Source organism: Camelina sativa, chromosome 2, assembly GCF_030686135.1.
Source record: "Camelina sativa cultivar CO46 ecotype springtype chromosome 2, ASM3068613v1".
Classification (NCBI taxonomy): Eukaryota; Viridiplantae; Streptophyta; class Magnoliopsida; order Brassicales; family Brassicaceae; genus Camelina; species Camelina sativa.
In genome coordinates, this window is record NC_141881.1 from 10572018 (window position 1) to 10588051 (window position 16034).

Here is a 16034-nt window from a genome sequence, read left to right on the forward strand (position 1 = left end):
CTCAAAAAACAAAAACTCTTTTCAAAGTCCATAAAAATCTGTATATATATATAAACAAAAATGTGTGAAAACAAAGAGGTGTGAAACAAAAAGGTGTAAAACAAAAAGATGCGAAAACTAACAAGTGCAAAGATTGAAAGCTAGGGTACGACGAAGAAACACAATTATTGGATTAAAACATTGCAACTTTATATAAACCAAAAGATGTAAAACAAAAAGGTGTGAAACCTAACGGGTGCCAACATGGAAAACTGGGGATGCGACGAAGAAACACAATTGTTGGATCAAAACTTTGCAACTTTTGAGATTATTAACAAAGAGTGAGATAATTAATGATACTCAAAGAGCAAAAACTTTTTTTAAAGTCCATAAAAATCTGTATATATATAAAAATAAAAATGTGTGAAAAAAGAGGTGTGAAACAAAAAGGTGCAAAAACTAACAAGTGCAAACATTGCAAGCTAGGATACGACGAAGAAACACAATTGTTGGATCAAATAGGTGAGAAACAAAAAGTTGTGAAACAAAAAGATGCGAAAACTAACAAGTGCAAACATTGAAAGGTAAGGAAATGATAAAGTAACACAATTGTTGGATCAAAACATTGCAACTTTATATAAACAAAGAGGTGTAAAACAAAAAAAGTGTGAAAACTAACTGGTGCCAACATGAAAAGTTGGGGGTGCGACGAAGAAACACAATTGTTGGATCAAAACTTTGCAAATTTTGAGATCATTAACAAAGGGTGAGATCAATAATGATACTCAAACAACAAAATTGTTGGATCACAATTGTTGGATCACAACTTTACAAATTTTGAGATCATTAACAAAGGGTGAGATCATTAATGATACTCAAATAGCAAAAACTTTTTTCAAAGTCCATAAAAATCTGTATATATATATAAAAACAAAAATGTGTGAAAACAAAGAGATGTGAAACAAAAAGGTGTGAAACAAAAATGTGCAAAAACTATTAAGTGCAAACATTACAAGCTAGGGGTACGACGAAGAAACACAATTGTTGGATCAAAACATTACAAGTATATATAAACAAATATGTGCAAAACAAAAAGGTGTGAAAACTAACATGTGCCAACATGGAAAGTTGGGGTGCGACAAAGAAACACAATTGTTGGATCAAAACGTTGGAACTTTTGAGATCATTAACAAAGGGTGAGATCATTAATAATACTCAAAGAACAAAAACTCTTTTCAAATTCCATAAAAATTTGTATATACATAAAAACAAAAAGGTGTGAAAACAAAGAAGTGTGAAACAAAAAGGTATGAAAACTAACAATTGCAAACATTGAAAGCTAGGGGTACGAGAAGAAACTTAATTTTTGGATCAAAACATTGCAACTTTATATAAACAAAGTTATAAACAAAGAGGTGTAAAACAAAAATTTGTGAAAACTAACGGTGCCAACATGGGAAGCTGGGGGTGCGATAAAGAAACATAATTTTTGGATCAAAACTTTGCAAATTTTGAGATTATTAATAAAGGGTGAGATCATTAATAATACTCAAAGAACAATTTTTTTTCTTTCAAAGTCCATAAAATTCTGTATATATATAAAAACAAAAAAGTGTGAAAACAAAGAGGTGTGAAACAAAAAGATGTGAAACAAAAAGATGTGAATACTAACAAGTGGGAAAACTAATAAGTACAAACATTGAAAGGTAGGGGTATGACGTAGAAACACAATTGTTGGATTAAAACATTGCAACTTTATATAAACATAAAGGTGTAAAACAAAAAGGTGTAAAACAAAAAGGTGTGAATAAGCTAACGGGTGCCAACATGGAAAACTGGGGATGCGACGAAGAAACACAATTGTTGGATCGAAACTTTGCAACTTTTGAGATCATTAACAAAAGGTGAGATAATTAATAATACTCTAAGAATAAAAACTCTTTTCAAATTCCATAAAGATATGTATATATAAAAACAAAGATGTGTGAAGACAAATAGGTGAGAAACAAAAAGTTGTGAAACAAAAAGATGCGAAAACTAACAAGTGCAAACATTGAAAGGTAAGGAAATGATGAAGTAACACAATTGTTGGATCAAAACATTGCAACTTTATATAAACAAAGAGGTGTAAAACAAAAAAGTGTGAAAACTAACCGGTGCCAACATGAAAAGTTGGGGGTGCGACGAAGAAACACAATTGTTGGATCAAAACTTTGCAAATTTTGAGATCATTAACAAAGGGTGAGATCAATAATGATACTCAAACAACAAAATTGTTGGATCACAATTGTTGGATCACAACTTTACAAATTTTGAGATCATTAACAAAGGGTGAGATCATTAATGATACTCAAAGAGCAAAAACTTTTTTCAAAGTCCATAAAAATCTGTATATATATATAAAAACAAAAATGTGTGAAAACAAAGAGATGTGAAACAAAAAGGTATGAAACAAAAATGTGCAAAAACTATTAAGTGCAAACATTACAAGCTAGGGGTACGACGAAGAAACACAATTGTTGGATCAAAACATTACAACTATATATAAACAAATATGTGCAAAACAAAAGGTGTGAAAACTAACATGTGCCTACATGGAAAGTTGGGGTGCGACAAAGAAACACAATTGTTGGATCAAAACGTTGGAACTTTTGAGATCATTAACAAAGGGTGAGATCATTAATAATACTCAAAGAACAAAAACTCTTTTCAAATTCCATAAAAATTTGTATATACATAAAAACAAAAAGGTGTGAAAACAAAGAAGTGTGAAACAAAAAGGTATGAAAACTAACAATTGCAAACATTGAAAGCTAGGGGTACGAGAAGAAACTTAATTTTTGGATCAAAACATTGCAACTTTATATAAACAAAGTTATAAACAAAGAGGTGTAAAACAAAAATTTGTGAAAACTAACGGTGCCAACATGGAAAGCTGGGAGTGTGATAAAGAAACATAATTTTTGGATCAAAACTTTGCAAATTTTGAGATCATTAATAAAGGGTGAGATCATTAATAATACTCAAAGAACAATTTTTTTTCTTTCAAAGTCCATAAAATTATGTATATATATAAAAACAAAAAAGTGTGAAAACAAAGAGGTGTGAAACAAAAAGATGTGAAACAAAAAGATGTGAATACTAACAAGTGCGAAAACTAAAAAGTACAAACATTGAAAGGTTAGAGTATGACGTAGAAACACAATTGTTGGATTAAAACATTGCAACTTTATATTAACAAAAAGGTGTGAAACCTAACGGGTGCCAACATGGAAAACTGGGGATGAGATGAAAAAACACAATTGTTGGATCGAAACTTTGCAACTTTTGAGATCATTAACAAAACGTGAGATAATTAATAATACTCAAAGAACATAAACTCTTTTCAATGTCCATAAAGATATGTATATATAAAAACAAAGACGTGTGAAGACAAATAGGTGTGAAACAAAAAGATGCGAAAACTAACTAGTGCAAACATTGAAAGGTAAGGGTATGACGAAGTAACATAATTGTTGGATCAAAACATTGCAAGTTTATATAAAAAAAGATGTGTAAAACAAAAAAGTGTGAAAACTAACGGTGCCAACATGAAAAGTTGGGGGTGCAATGAAGAAACACAATTGTTGGATCAAAACTTTGCAAATTTTGAGATCATTAACAAAGGGTGAGATCAATAATGATATTCAAAGAACAAAATTGTTGGATCACAACTTTACAAATTTTGAGATTACTAACAAAGGATGAGATCATTAATGATACTCAAAGAGCAAAAACTTTTTTTCAAAATCCATAAAAATCTGTATATATATAAAGACAAAAATGTGTGAAAACAAAGAGGTGTGAAACAAAAAGGTGTGAAACAAAAAGGTGAAAAAACTAACAAGTGCAAATATTTCAAGCTAGGATTACGACGAAGAAAAAAAATTGTTGGATCAAAGCATTACAACTATATATAAACAAATAGGTGCAAAACAAAAAGATGTGAAAACTAACTGGTGCCTACAAGGAAAGTTTCGGTGCGACAAAGAAACACAATTGTTGGATCAAAACTTTGCAACTTTTGAGATCATTAACAAAGGGTGAGATCATTAATAATACTCAAAGAACAAAAACTCTTTTCAAATTCCATAAAAATTTGTATATACATAAAAACAAAAAGGTGTGAAAACAAAGAAGTGTGAAACAAAAAGGTGTGAAACTAACAAGTGCAAATATTGAAAGCTAGGGGTACGAGAAGAAACCCAATTTTTGGATCAAAACATTGCAACTTTATATAAACAAAGTAATAAACAAAGAGGTGTAAAACAAAAATTTGTGAAAACTAACGGTGCCAACATGGAAAGCTGGGGGTGCGACAAAGAAACATAATTTTTGGATCGAAACTTTGCATATTTTGAGATCATTAACAAATGGTGAGATCATTAATAATACTCAAAGAACAATTTTTTTTCTTTCAAAGTCTATAAAATTCTGTATATATATAAAACAAAAAAGTGTGAAAATAAAGAGGTGTGAAACAAAAAGATGAAAACCCTAATTTGAGAAAATCATGAGATTCGATAAAATTGCTTATCTTCTTCCCGGAAGAACTAATTGGCGTATAAACGCCAAGGTCTTACATTCTTGGAGTATCAGCGAGTTCTTTACAAAAAAAGTACTGCTTCTTGTGGATGTAGAGGTTAGCGTTGTTAATTGAACATCATTCTTCCTTAAATTACTTAAATTTCAAATTTTAACAGTTCTTATATATATATATATATATATATATATATATATGAATTCTTACACAATTGTTATTAAACTGTGAAGGGTAACACAATTGAAGCTACATTTTTGTTTTTACCAAATACACTCGCTAAACTTCAAAAATATATTGATGATGGTAACTGATATGATATTAGAACCTTCAAAGTAATCAATCCAACTCTGAATGAGAGGAATACTCATCATCCTTATCAAATTAAATTCACGGACGATACTACTATGACGTTGGTCCAACAATTGAGTCCAAAGAATTACTTTTGATTCGAGGATTTGGATGATATATATCGTGGAAGCACAGTTAAAATTGATATGGTACAATCTGTGAGTATAGTTAAATGTAACTTTGTGTTTGGGAATCTAGAATCTTTATAGGATTTGTTGTAACTTTGTGTATTGGCCCCTCCCTTAGAAAAGTATGAATTAAACTTTTACAAAATGTAGATTTGCAACACTTTGGAAAACTAAATTCTATCTTTTCCCCAAATTAGATGTTTGTGGGTGTATAGATGTGGAAGATAAAAGAAGACCTCAGAGTGCCATTAAACGTAATGAATTTGTTTTCACGTTGTTGAATTGCAGGTAAAAGACATTTACTCTACCTTTAGGACAGTTACGTTTTAAAATTGTCTCTTTTAAGATTTTTTATTAATTTGATAAACATTTATGAATGAAACTGTGAAGTGTCGTGTCAAAGATAACTACGCTTCTGAATTCATGTCTAAATGACAATCAAACAGGTGCCATCTCATATACAAATCCGAACCTGAGTCTTGTGTAATGCGGTTTGTGAAAGTCGGAGAATATGAAGGTATGTAACATAAAATAGTTCTGATATAATCATCATAAGGTAACCAATATATTCTCTCTGCAAATGTTTATAGGTGCACCATGTATCGAAAACACATTGACCTCTTCGAAGATCTTTATAAACCACAGTTCGAAGGACTGGTAAGATTTGATTATAACTTTGTACACTTTATATATGATTATGTATGATGTTAAAATAATTTTGTTTCATATACTTAATATATTTATAGGTCTGAGTTTGCTGGACGTTATTACATAAACCATGTAATGGAGCATCAAAGTGAGAGCTTGGAGACTCAGTCATAAAGAATGGACTCAGAAATGAAGTTACCGTGGCTTAATGAACTTTTTGTATATGCAAACTTTAGTATAATTTTGAATGTTTGTAGTACCAAATACAATGGTCTAAACGAAAGTATATTTATGGATTGCTTAAAATATTATTTTAATGGTGTAAAAAAATTTACATATTATATTGTCCCAAATTATTATATCAAGGTAATTAAAATTGACCGTAACAATTGTATTTGGCTCATTTAAAACTTTGTTACGGTCAATTTGGGTTTAAACTTTATAAATGAACTTTAAAATTTCAATTAAACTTTAAAAATGGACTTTAAATTTTAATTTATATTTTGCATATGTAGAGTAATACTATCAATAAACATTTTATTAACTATTCATTTTATTATTTTAAAAAATGAAAACAAAATATTTAATACGAAACTTACAAAAAAAATAATTTATGTCTGAACATACGAACTAATATAAAAATTAAAAAAATTAAACAAGCTTTTAAAATATAAAAAAAATTTAATTCAACATTTTAAATAATTAAATTAATTTTTTTTTCTTTTTTCTATTCAGTTCTTGCCCGCACAAGCGTGCGGGTAAATCACCTAGTTCTATATATATGGCCATGAATGGACACTGCTTTTAAATTGAGTTTTTGGATTTAGTTTTTAGTTTTTAGATTTTAGATTTTAGTTTTAGATTTTGGTATTAGTTTTTTAAATGAAAAATCTCAAAAAAAAGGTTTTTGGTTTTTGAGAAAAATTAACGTAAAGAATCAAAAACTAGATTTCCTAAATTATAGAACAATTGAAAATCTAGAATCGTGAATGGAAGACTATAACAAAATAGTTTCCCTAAATTTTAAGAAAACCAAAATTTTAAAATCTTGATTGGTATAAAAATGAGATTTTGAAAAACAAAAACCAAAATCTCTCTCAAAATCTACAAAACATTCAAGGCCTATAAGTTCCTTATGGATCCAGAAGTATGTTTCTTCTACTCTAATTAAGGATCATAGCAATGTTACTTTTAAAAATCTTTTGATTTCTTTCGAAACAAAAAAGTTTACCTTACTACCTAATTATTAATATGTGCATAGATATAGAACTATACCTTCAGGACTGAACAAGAGCAGCCCACAAGAAACGGAGACAAACTTCAAATCATGAACTGTGCGTATCCTATAACATACCGACGACAAAGACTTGGTATTTCTCAATGCTTGACCTTTGACTTTTTGCTAATTTTGTATAGGCCTTTCATTTATCAGTTTATAGTTGAGTGTCCTAAATTAGCATAGATCTTTCTTATATATATTAATTAATTTTATTAGGTGTGTTTATAGTTGATTCTGCTAAATTAGCAAAGGCTTTTTGCAAACTCGGCAGTTCTTTTACATGCCAATAACAAAGTTATGCGCTCATGGAAAAGCTCAAAGGGTTATGAACCCATTAGTCTCTGCGTATGAATAACCACTATTTTCTGGAAACGGTCATATACAGTTGTTTGGTTATTTCATCAAACTAGTAAATAATTACTAGTGTACCAAAACAATCATGTGTCTTAGACTCTTATATAACGTATCGTCTTGTAACAATTAAATGACAAACTGATGTGAAACAAACTTCGTGACACTCAAGAGAAAAAAAAAAAACACTGATTTCACGATGTTGTCGGCTTTAGGAGTATTACACAACTAGGTACTAACCCGCAAAAAACTGTCGGCTCAATTTTTTTTAATGAAAATTTGTAATAATTTATTTTGCTATTATGTTATTTATAATGGTTTGTAATTAAAAATTTAGTTTGCTTATATTAATTTTTCTTTAATTAATTTTTTAAAATCTAAGCTTTTAAAGGAACTATTATATATTTTATTCAATTAGTTTTTTGATAAAAATTTTCATCTGAATTTTTTTTTGGATAAAATTTGTAGTTGTAGATTTTATTCGATTAGATTTTTAAAATCTTAGCTGATAATTTTTTGTAAGTACGAATTAGTTTTGATTTTAACAGATTTTTTTTTTTACTTTTCTACAATTTATTTTATTTGATGTGTCCCCGATTTTCGTTTTTTTAATTAATTATATTTATTTAATTAATTAATAATCTTAATTAAGTTTTCTAATGACAATTGAATGTAATTTTTTACACATTTTAAGGTTAATTACATATTTGTACTTCTTAATTAATATAGTAGGATGACATAATCATATGTTGCTAAAATATATTTCTTTAACTACACAGCTCTTTGATTTTCCATAATTGGTCAATACCCATGATATTTCAACATATCCAAAAGTGATCTATATATAATCCATGTGTTCAACATTATGGATTTATGGATATATATATATATATATATATATATATATATATATGTATTTACAGTGCCGTGCCTAGGGATCTAGAGGCCTAAGGCAAATATTGAAGATTGTGGACATTTTTTTTTTGGTATAAGAAAATTCAGAAAAATGCATCTAAGCTTAAAATCTGAAAAACAAAACTTTAAAAAGCATTGTAAATAGAAAAAGCCTCTAATAAATGTTTAAGTAATAGTATATTTGTAGAATGTAGCTTTGGAATATTGACCACTCACAAGGTAAAATAGTGTGAAATATTAAGATAGTTTCTATAAATTTATTATATTTTAGTGTGGCCTGAGGCACTTGCCTTTTTTCTATAAGGGTAGGCACGGCTCTGTGTATTTATTGCAGAAGAGAGAAAAATGAAGAAATATTTGTCTAATGTACTTTGATTCACCTTTATCTCATTATTTTTTGGCCATTCTAATATATCAAAAACTATTTAATATTATATATAGATATAGAAAAATCTCGTTTTCTTACAACCAAAAATATAAGAAAATCATAGTAAACAAGGTTTTTACCGTTTTACTACAAAACTAGATTAGGATCCGTGCTAGAGCACGGGTTAAAATTTCTTTTATTTATATTATAATTTTAGAATAAGATATAATTTATATGATTGTTTTTAAAAGTTTATTTAGATAAAAAGTTATGCAATAAAATCATATGCTAAATATGAAGGCTTGAAAAAACACCTATTTTGTAAGTTTTATATTATTAATTTTGTAATTTTGCGTATGAGAAATAGTTATGTTTGTTGTTTGTTTTTATTTTAATTTTTGAACATGTTTGGTGAAAGTGTTTTAAAATGACTCTTGCTTAGGTAAGATTTTATTTTCAACTGCATAATAAGATCTCGTAAATCACGATTAAGTGTGATAAATTGTCAAGATTTTATTCTTTTTTACGCTTAACAATATATATTTTGTAACAATATATGGAATACTAAAGATTTTATTTTGAAAATTATATAAATCATTGGAATATTCTCTTTAAGAAGATTCTTTGGGATATTCTTAAGTGTATTTATATAGCCCACAGATTGACCAAATTAATCTCTAACTTTTTTTGTAATCAACCTATATATAATCTATAACCTATTTTATAACTTATAAAAATTATATAGTCTACGAAAAAAGTTGTGTACTTCCGTTTGATTTTTTTTTTTTTTTGACCTCAAAAACTCCATATTTTATTACTCTAGTTCGAAAAGGTTGGTTTCAGAAGCCAACCACTCCGGAACAGTCAAGTCTACATGGGAAAATATAGAGCCTCGTGCTCGAGCGCTTTTTGCAAGACGATCGGCACGGACATTTATTGCTCTAGGAATATGAGAAATAGAAAAAACCAAAAATTTTGATCTCAATTCAGAGAAGGAATCTAACTCCGTGGAAAAACTAGGCCATTCATCGATCTCCTCTATAAGTTTGATAATAGTAGTGGAATCCGTCTCAAAATGAACCGATGTTAAGCCGTGATGCAATGCTGCTTCCATCGCCCAGATTAGTACCGTCAGCTTAGAGTGGAGAACCGAGAGTTGTTTCTGCATACATTTCAGACCAAAGAAGGGGTGGGGCATCATCAAAACAAAACCCAAACCCGCGAAATGATCATTCGTATCCCAAGAGGCATCCAGTTGACATCGAACTTCTCCTAAGGTTTCCTCCACCTCCGTCATCTCATCTTTTTGTGTTTCGTCTGGTTCCTCGTACGTCTCTACTTCTTGTGCTAATTTCCAAGCCACTGCTTTAGCGGAGGCAAGTTCCAGTGTATCTAAAGGGGAGACTTCCTTACTGTTAAAAGTTTTTTCATTCCTTGCCTTCCATATGTACCAAAGAATCCAGGGGAAGACCTCCAAATGAACTTCTAACACACCCTGTTCTTTCGCTCTCCTTAAGAGATAATCAAAGTTTTCAAAAATAGAGTTACTCGGGAAAATTCCCGGATGGGTTGCAATATTCGATAGTGCCCAAACCTGCAAAGCTGGAGGACATCTAAAAAGAATGTGGTTAATCGATTCTTCTTCTTCTCCACATCGATGACAGGACTTATCAGTTCCACAATGCCGCTCAACAAGTTTACAGTTTGCTGCCACACACCCAGAAAGGCCTTGCCACATGAAGTGCTTGATTTTTCTCGTTGTCTTCATTTTCCAGACCTGGCTTCGCAATTTGGTAGTACTTGGTTCGCTTATCCCGCAACTGGATTGAGTAGCAACTAGATATCCCGATCGAACAGTATATTGCCCCGACTTGGTATAGCTCCAGACATAATCATCGACCATGAACCTCTTACTGGGTTGCAGACAAGTTATAAGTGGAATATCTATGGGATCAATCAGTTCTGTCAGCTTGTCCAATTTCCAAGCCTTTGATTCAAAGTCGATCAGGTGGTTCACATAAAGATTTGGGTCTCTGTGTACGCCTCTGTCTTTTGCTGGTCTTGATGGTACCGTCGGGATCCAATTCTCCGACCAAACTCGGGTGTTAAACCCGGAACGTATGTTTTTGCGGAGGCCTTGAGATAGAAGAGGTCTCGCAGCCATCATGCTTCGCCACCCAAACGATGGGGAGTTAAATTTTTCCACCGCAATGGGGTTAGTATATCTGTAGTAGCGACCTTTCAAGACTCTGCTTAATAGAGAGTCTGGGTACCGGAGGAGTCTCCATAACTGTTTTGCAAGAAGAACTAAGTTGAACTCCTGCAAATCACGAAAGCCAAGCCCACCGTGCTCCATAGGAATGCTAATTTTATCCCAGGCCACCCAGTGAAGACCTTTGTTGTTGTTCTTTGTGCTCCACCAGAACCTAGCTATTGCCCCTCTGAGTTTATTAATAGTTTGCTGTGGCAGTAAGAAGCAGGACATAACATATGTCGGTAAGGCTTGAGCGACAGACTTAATCAACACTTCCCGTCCACCCTTTGATAAAAACTTAGCTGACCATGAATTGATCCTAGCGTTAAGTCTGTCTTGTATGAAGGCGAAAACCTGCTGTTTTGAGCCACAAATCGTCTCAGGGAGTCCCAAGTATGTTCCCATTCCACCCTCTTTTGATATCCCTATAGCCCTCTTTAAATCTGCTTTAATAGTATGATCCACTCTATTACCAAAGAGGATAGCCGATTTTGCCTTGTTTAATTGTTGTCCCGAAGCTGCCCCATACTCATTAATGATCTTTAGAAGCTCAGCACACTGCTGGATATCTGCTCGGCAGAAAAAGAGACTATCGTCAGCAAAGAGTAAATGTGAAACGGGTGGGCTCCCTTGAGCAATTTTCAATCCTGTAATGCGTCCTTCAGCTTCTGCCCCTTGTAGCTGTGCGATCAAAGCCTCTGTGCATATAATAAACAAAAATGGAGATAGCGGGTCGCCTTGGCGTAATCCCCTTGTAGGGATTATATTTCCTTTTGCCTCCCCATTAATGAGTACTTTATAAGAGACCGATGACACACAAAACATCAGCATTGAGATCCACTTGGTGTCGAAACCCAGCTTGCACATAAGTTTTTCTAGAAAGGACCATTCCACTCTTTCATAAGCTTTGCTCATATCTGTTTTGAGAGCAAGGAACTTTGATCGGCATACTGGATTTGTTCTAAGCGCATGGAAATTCTCTTGTGCTAACAGGATATTATCTGTGATCAAACGTCTAGCCACGAAGGCTGATTGTGTCTCCGAAATAAGCTTCGGGAGAAACCTTCGCATCCTGTTGGAGAGTACTTTCGAGATGATTTTATAGCTTACATTACATAAACTGATAGGTCAGAATTCGCCCATGTCTCGAGGTCTCTCATTCTTAGGAATCATGCAAATATTGGTCTCATTTAATCTCGGATCAAAAGAGCCTGTTTCGAAGAAGTCCTTAACCATCTTGATGATATCTGTCCCAATGGAGGGCCAGAACCGCTGAAAGAAGAGGCTTGTCATCCCATCTGGTCCAGGCGCCTTATCCGGATTAATCCCGAAAACCGCTTTTTTTATCTCCCCATTCGATGGGGGACGTGTGAGAGCTGCATTAATCTCAGGTGTGACTTTGCTAGTAACAAAACGGAGAGCCTCGTCCGTTCCAGATGTACTCGAAGCAGAAAAAAGATTTTGGAAATATTGAGTTACCACCTGTTCGATACCCTTTTCTGATTCTACCAAGACTCCCTCATTGTTCTTGATACTGTATATGCGATTTCTTGCTCGACGTTGTTTCGTAGTCGCGTGGAAGAACTTCGTGTTTTGGTCTCCCTCTTTCAACCAGGTGGCTCTACTCTTTTGTTTCCAGTACAGTTCTTCCTCCCTAAAAGCAGCGCATAAGTTCCATTTGAGTTCCAACTCTTCCTCGGTAGTCAAAGCATCAGATGCCTGTGCTTGATCTAGTTTCTCCTTCAAGGCTTCGATCTTTAGCATCGCATTATTTGGGTTCTCGCGTTTCCACTGTGAGATTGCTTTTCGGCATGCAACAATTTTTGTGTAGATATCCGAAGGACCTTCCGTAGTCAACTCACCCCATCCAGCCTTAACCACATTCTTAAAACCCTGCTTACCGAAGCATCTTTTATCAAACTTGAAACTTTTCTGCCTCCGTTATTGTTCGATGATATTCTAGCCAAAACTGACCGATGATCTGATCCCCAAAGCTTAAGATACTCCACATTAGTGTGGGAAAATATGTTATGCCAGTCCTCATTCCCGACCGCTCGGTCTAGACGACATCTTACCCTTTTACGGTTTCTTCTTTTTCCAACCCATGATAAGAAATTCCCTTTGTAGGGAAAATCTATCATCCCACAGTTTGCCAGCATGTTTCGAAAAGGAAGGAAGGATGATTCAGCTCTTCTTTTCCCTCCTTGATTCTCCTGATTGCCAATAATTTCATTAAAATCTCCTATCATGAACCAGGGCCCTTGTCTTGTATGGCTAATCCGCATTAGTCTCTCCCACACATCTTCATGATTTGATACCACCGGGTCTCCATACACGAATGTCATATAAGCTTTATGTCCTTCTATGGTGGTTTCTATATCAATCAAACGGTTGTCAGAGTAAAGAATAGTAACGTTGGTTGAATTCATGTAAAGCAAAGCCAAACCCCCGCTTCTCCCAGTTGGATCCACGGTAAAAAGATTATCAAAACCTAAAGAAATCTGAATGTCTTGCATAAAAGAAAAATTATTTTTTGTTTCTGAAAGAAAAAGAAAAGAAGGAAAAAAATATCTACTGAGCTCTTTGAGATGCTCTGAAGTCAAGTAAGCTCCCGCTCCTTGACAATTCCATGCAATTGTATTCATATCTGAGAACTGGGTGGTTTCTGGGACACCACCGAACCGGAATTAGCAGCAGACTTCTTGCCTAGAGCAGAAGGAAACACCTCAGACCGAGGGACATTATGAGACGCAGTACTTGTTTTTGTGCGACCTGAACTTTGCCTCTTTTTTGGAGATTGCTGCGTCCTTAAAGCATTTAGCTTCCTAGAAGCAACCCCAGACACTTCGGGGCTCCTTGGGATTCTTCGTCGGTCTTCATTCTCAGTCCTCGCGGCATTTTTTGATCTGACAGGGTTTGCCGGTGCGGGATCATGTGAAGCTTCCCCTTTTCCTTTTTCTTTTTGAGCCTTCTCCTTTGCTTTTTCTTTTGCTTTTGCTGGTACCTTTCTTGATGTCGGACGGGATTTTAGCTTTGTAATCGGTGACAGCTGCGAGATAGCTTCTATCTGTTCTTCTCATTCTCGTGGGATTTCATCCCCCACTAGATCATCATATAAAATACCTGCTTCACGGAGGTAATCATCCACCGCCGGGATCTCATCATCAAGAAGATCATCATTGTTTATCATGTCTTCGTCCATATGTAGGTCATCTTCTATCTCAACATCCATAGGGTCTTTACTCTCATTACCTATGCTCAAGATATGATTGGTGCCTGTCTGCACTTCCGGGTTCTGATCCCCTCCACTCTCCATTTGATTGTTATCCGTGTGCTTTCGGCAGACTTCATTGTCCTCTGCTAGTACATCCTTTTCCTCCCTCGCCTTCCTCTTACTCAAAAACTCACCAGGATTACCACCTGGTGCTATCGCAACCCCCTCCTTTTGGATTATATCCTTTTGTTGTTGTGGCTTTATTCTCCAGCGCGCCTCATAATTTGCATCCTCGCTTGCTTGATATTTCTTTTTCTCCGCGATATCTCTCCTGTGGGATTCATACTTATCATAATTTCTCTCCACAGGCGTGGGATATTTATCAATCCTTAACTTTGCAAATTGATCACCAGTTTTATGGACATCAGAGATTGTTCTTTGAGAGTCAAAGGTTCCAAACGAATCACGGTTAGCTCCCTGGTCCTCTCGTCTCGCCTGATAACGAGACGCTTCATATACTTCCCTGTTTCTCCTCTGATCGCGTTCATTTGATCTCATGTAACCATCCTGTTGATTATATCTCCTCGTGGCCCCAGCTCTTGCATAAGGGTGAAATCTCTCCCGATTTCGGGGAAAATCTTGATGCTGATCCAACCTATCCCACACACCTTTGTTTCTGTAGGCCCGCTTCTCCTTGAGTTCTTGACGAAGATCAGACTCACCTCTCTTTCCTGGTTGATCGAAGTCAACTGCAATATCCCTCCTAACCTTTACAGATGATTCCGCTAACTCTTCATCCAGGCCATATCTATCAAAATCCCTAGCTCTCGCCGGATCAGATCCAGAAGAATTCGCCCTGAGGGACTTATTCCTAAGCCTTTCGAGATCAGATAACTTTGGGCATGTCCTTTCCTCGTGGGATATCCTTTTACAGGTAAAGCAGTATCGATGCAAACCCTCATACCGCATAGACACATTAACAGTCCCACCATTATCAAAAGCTACCTTACTTTCAAATTGTAAAGGTTTATCTCCATTAACTGAGACTTGAACTCGAGCTCCTTCCACATCAACAGCGACCACATCTCCTAAGGCTTGACCTATTCCTTGGTATGTTTGATCCTTTTTATAAATCAATGGGATTCCTTTGATGTGCACCCAGAACAGCATCGTATTGGGGAAATCTTCTCTGATATTTGCTTCCCATCTCTCAAGGGAGAAACTCCATCTATTAAAGTGGCATGGTCTCCTTTGCAACACCTTGAGGAGATCCTCTTCATTGTGAAAATCAAACTGGAATTTTCCATTCCCCAGATCTGTACCTTGTACTCTTCCTTCAACATCCCAAATGCGTTCCTTTGGCATAAACGCTAACAAGGCCTCCGTGCTCCTCCCTTCCGCGTGAAACATCCTACCCACCAGCGAATTTTTGAACTTATCAATCAGATCTGAAAAATCAAACTTCGGGATCCTGATTATGCCTTGCTCATCCTCCTCTCGTCCCGGATCCTCCATCGGCTCTTTACCACTCCTTCTTATGAACTCAGAACTAGACATCGAACAGTAGAAACTAAAACACCCGAAGACGGGGAATTCAAAGCAGACTGAAAACTCGTAGCAAAAACTAGAATCAAAAACGAATGACAAAAACGGACCAAGCTCTCCAATCCAAGAGGAAACCCGGTTCGCGAAGCCTAGATCGGAATTGTGCAGAAATCGCCTTGGTAGTCGCCCAACCCTAATTGCGCCGCCATCTCGTGTACTTCTGTTTGATTATATAGGGGATATTTGTAAAAGATATATTTGTAAAAAATGCTATGATATTGATAGGAATTTCATAGAAAACAATCTCATATTTTGATGCATATATTGTCGTACAATTACATACCATGGCTATTTTTCTAACTTCGTAAAGCACAAACTACTTTAGTAAATCAATACTTACCGAAGCATTTCTAGAATAACATAT